The 4,873-nt window shown below is 49.7% G+C and overlaps 1 pseudogene; it reads right to left on the reverse strand.

Moving 5' to 3' along the window:
- Positions 1–1,686: 1,686 nt before the first annotated feature.
- On the reverse strand, positions 1,687–3,281 carry LOC147237094 (meiosis-specific nuclear structural protein 1 pseudogene; annotated as a pseudogene).
- Between the last annotated feature and the right edge of the window lie 1,592 nt (positions 3,282–4,873).

The following is a 4,873-nucleotide window of genomic DNA, read 5'->3' on the forward strand; positions in this document are numbered from 1 at the left end:
CAAACCCAGTGCTGAACTTATGTAACTTCACAGTTGCCGCCAAGATGGCATACCGCCTGGTTTTGGGACTCCCCCTGCTGGGGCGACATTGCAAGTAGACTGGATTTTGGCAGCATCTTTAATCTGCTCAAAACCAAGGATTTGGCTCTTGTGGCTCGGCTCCCTTTGAAGGGCTCCCAAACAGCACCTCTTTTACTGACACCTCCAGCCTTTTATTAAGGCAATTTAGCAAGTTGAATGAACAATTGGGTTGCCCCAAACAAGTCAAATACTAGTTTGTTGTTGACCTTGCACTGATATTTTCATGTTATAAATTCGACACTGGGATCTGCAGTTTCCATTGCATAGGAGCTTTTCACAGTTCCCAGAGGCTTTTTAGGACCTAGGCTGTCTTGGTGCATTCAGGCAGCATAGGAACCAGGTACTATTGAAAAACCATTTTAGCTCCTACACTGGGTCTTTTTGAGGTCCCACAGACGATGCTCAGAGCCCACTTCTTCCCTATCACTCAAATATCATATAGAGGAGTGAAGTGTTTTCCTACTTCTTAGGGGAACTCTGAAGTGACCTCAGGGTTCCGGGCTATCTTGGACTGTCGTTTGCCGCAAAACCCTCAGAAGATGCCAGAAAACTATTGAAGCAAATTATTTGCTTGATTTATTTATCCAGAGCGACGGTTACAAAACATCGCCTCTGGTCCTGGCACACTACATGCACAAAAGTCTGCAGGACTTTACTATCGTAAACTACAGTAAATTCATAATTTTCACTAATACAACGATGCTGCTAATATGTGGATTTTTTTTGGGGGGGGGGTAACAAGATTCACTCTGCTAAAACATTTATGGGACTGCACATGGGACTGACAAAATAACCGTGGGAATTCTGGGGGTGTTCAACTCCGACACCGAAGAAGACGACTGATGGTTTTTGTGCGCAAGAGGAAGCCCAAGATAGCCATAGGCTAGCCGGTGCGGCTTATACTGAGGTGCGCTCAATAGTCCAGAAATTACGGTATGATGTCACTCTCACTTGCTGTGATAGTGCACCATCATCACAGCATAACCCAACTGCCGTCAAGGCACTAGAAGTGGCTTCACGCTGGCCGACCTTCACAATCGCAGCAGGGGTCCGAGTTCATAAAAGGGGAAGGTATTTTGAGTGGTGGTTGAGGGGTCACGCAGACACTTTGCAGCTCTTTGGCCTGCAAATGCAGAGAGGGGCATTCAGAGGTTTTCAGCCTGCCCGCAACGTGGTCAGCGCTTTCCGTCGCTTCCCCGCAAATCCCTGCCCCGAGTGGCTGCACATGCTGCGCGACGCAGCAGCCACCTTCGTCGCAGTCTGGAGGAGCCCCTTCCCCCTTCCCGCCCCCTATTCTCCCATGCGTCCTCACATTATCAGGTGCCTTAGAGAAGAAGACTGTATCCTGCCTGGTGGATCCTCCATAGTCTAACTATAACTCCCCAGACATGATGTCACATACAGCACATGGACATACCGCCCATATTTACAGTGTACCGAAACACTTGCCTTTAATACCAGCTTCACCCTGATGGTTACCCCGTCCCAGAACTGGGCCGACATACCAACACTGACATCCCCCAAAGCATTTATTAATTCAAGTGGTTCCAGAGACAAGTTGCCCACTAGTCTACATGATACCAGGACAGGTTAACAGTGGACCAGTTAAGATGCTGACTCGGTCCTGTGTTGGGTGTTTCTCTTATTTTCCCAGTCCTCTAAGAGAGTATCCTCATCACGTGGTCTGAAGTGTTTCCTGAAGTCTTCATCGAACAGCTCCAGATCGTCCTCGCGGAGCAGACCCTTGGGAAGGTACCCAAGGAGCTTTGTGGCATGATCTTTGAGGAGTCGTTGCCGCTCTTCCTCGATTATCCGCCTTCGAATCATCTCTCTCTCCTGCTCCATTGCCCTCTCCTTGGCCTCCAGCGCCAGCTCCGCCTCCTGACGCAGTTTTCGATCTTCTATCATCTTCTCAACCTCACGCTTGTGCTCCAGTTGCCTCATGCGTCTCTTCTGGGCGTTCATCTGTTCGATCCGGTCGTCTTCCGCAAACTTGTCCAGCATCATCTTGCGGAAACCCTCCTCCTCCTCCTTCTCCGCCTTCTTACGCATCTCTCTGAAAGCCATTTCCTCCTGACAGTTCTGCTGCATCATCAGCCGGTGATGAATTTTCTTTTGCATCTCCTGGATTTTCATTTTCCTGTCCGCCGCCTCCTGTTCCTCCAAACAGAGCTCCTCGCGAACTCGCTCCATCTCTTCACGTTGCTGCTTCTCCTCGTCAATCTTCTCATAGAGCACCTTGAGCAGCTGCTCCTTGGCTTCTTCACGCTCCTTGAGCTGCCCCACCCTGGTTTCCTCCATCTGCTGCTGATAACTCGCAAACTCCTTGATCCGTCGATTTTCCTCCTCCATCCTTTCTCGCTCAACGCGCCTCCACTCAGCCTGTTGCCTCTTGAACTCTTCGATGTACTGCTGAGTGGCCCTCACCTTCTCCAGTTTCATCTGACGCTCCATCTGCTCCTCCTCGTAAATCCTCTGGACGATCGCATCCACCTTGAGCTTCTCCTGGAGGAACTCTTTGTACGCGTCCTGTTTCTTGCGCTCGCCCTCCATGAGCTGCTTCTCCAGCTCCTCTTGGTAATGCAGGAGCTCTTCATGGCGCTGCTTCTCGTGCTTCTGGTCCTCCGCGACTGCTCGCTCGTGGTTGCTCTTCATCTGGCGCGCAAACTCCGCCTCCTCTTGCATGAGCTGCAACCGCATGGCCTCGTGCTCGGCCATCTGTTGGGCTCGGCCCTTGTTCAAATAGGCCGCCCGAAGCTTCGCCTCCAACTCCTTCAGCTCAATGCTGTTCTGTTTGATATACTGGCGCACTTTCTCTTCCCTTTGCTTCTCGTGGTTGACGCGAGCTAGCTCCTTGGCTAACCTGTCATCCTCCTCAACTTGCTTTTGCTTCTGTAGTCGGCCCTCCTGCACCTTCAGCTGAGCGTTCTCCTTCTCCTGCTGCTTGCCGTCCTCCTGCAACTGCCGCAGGTACCGCCTCCTCTCCAGGCTGTCCTCGTCCCTCATGCCGGCCTGCAGCTGTCGGTCTCTTTGCAGCTGCCGGGCCTCCTGGTCCCTCTGCTGTGCCTCAGCTCTGCGCTCAGACATCAGCTTCTGCTGCTGGTTAAGGGCCCAGTAACTCATGTTTGTAGTCGATTGCGCTTGAGCAAACAGCTCCGCTGTGGTCGAGTGGATATTCGTTCGGATACGAAGCCGATATGAAAGTGGTCGTCCGCAGGAGGTTTGTCGTCTGAGGTTTCGGTTGTGCTTTGAACGAGGCAGCGTTGTGACGTCACTGCAGGGCAACGCTTTTATGCCCTGCCGACATCAGGCACAAACAGTGACATCACGTTCTGACTTCCCGGCTTTACTTTTCACCAGGCTTGCCATCTCTTCGCTATGTGACGTCACCGCCTGCGCTATTATTTCACACAGCCAGAGAGCAAACAGTTAAAAAAATAATGCAAATGGGTTCGGGAACTCCACGGGACATGTATGTTTTTCTCAAACAGCAGAATTGTAAGTACAAATGGGGACTTTGTGTCTGAAAATGACGTCCAAGCTGAACTTCACGCTCGGATACCTTGTAGACGACACCATCGATGTCCTCAAGTCTCCACTGTGAAGATTAAGAAACAACAAAGACAGGAGTTGGTTCCAGTACGGTTCCTATGTTTCACCAAGGAACTGGATGAGGACAACCAAAAGTTCACAATGAAGACAAGGTCCGGGAGCCAAAGGAGCCAAAGAGTCTGAAGTAACTAAACATTCCTCTTGAGAATTTAGGACTTTTGTTCACAGGAACCAGAGAGGACTTCAGATGTTATACTGTATATCATTGACATGGTTGCTCAACCGTGACAGTGTCATCATCGTCACAGCAAGTCCTGACATCACAACTAAAGAGCACCAGGGTGGCAGTGACCTAACATGGTGACGTCTTCACTGCAGAAATTGAAGTTGATGATTTTGAGATACCTTCAAAGAGTTACATCATGCAATTGGTTCAACTAAAACACAGTAAACGCCAGTAAACCTGCTTTTTTTTTCCCCATGTTTTTCCAAGAATAAGTTGATGTTTCTCTGGAAAAAGGAAGTGACAGGAGAGAACCAGCAAAGAAGCCATTGCTCAATGCTCTTGGTTGCAACATTTGAGCTTCTAACCCCACGGGGGAGTTCATGTTCTGGCAAAGTAAGAGTACTTTGATGAGGACATCAAGAGTGATTCGCTCTCAATTTGTCAATCTGCATATTCGCACCGGATCCGTCAAAGCTCAGGTTAATAATGGCCAGCATCAGTGCCAATCATCTAAAGGGTACCGGTACAAAATAAGCTACTGTGGGTAGAAGAGGAAGGCGTGTCTAGGCAACAAGAAGAGGAAAGGCAGGAATCCAGGACTCCAAGCCCAAATCAGAGGATGTGCAAGCGTACTCGGCCATTAAAACTGATTCTGAGAGCAGGATCTTGTACTGTTCGGACGATGACGGGAAAGGTTAGAGAGTTGGTTGACATCAAGCAGAGGAGAAAGGAGACAAAAGAGGAAAGGTAGCAAGGTGAGAAGCTCAGGAGCAGGATTTAGCCTCCTCTGTCATGGTGTTATTGGGAAGACACGTAGAGTAGGAGTTATCTTGGAGAAGGAGTCCGTTAGAGATGTTCTGGGGTGAAGGGTGTCGGAAAAAGAGATGCCTGAAGCTGGAAACTAAAGGTGTGAGGTTCAGTGTTGTTTGCCCCACAGATATGATGTGAGCTTGAAGAGACAGACATTTCTAGATTGAGTAAACTGGGGTGACGGAGATTATTCCCCGAGGTGAG

This window comes from Fistularia commersonii, chromosome 1 (genome assembly GCF_037954325.1).
Source record: "Fistularia commersonii isolate RoL2024-O1a breed Wild chromosome 1, RoL_Fcom_v1.0, whole genome shotgun sequence".
Taxonomy (NCBI): domain Eukaryota; kingdom Metazoa; phylum Chordata; class Actinopteri; order Syngnathiformes; family Fistulariidae; genus Fistularia; species Fistularia commersonii.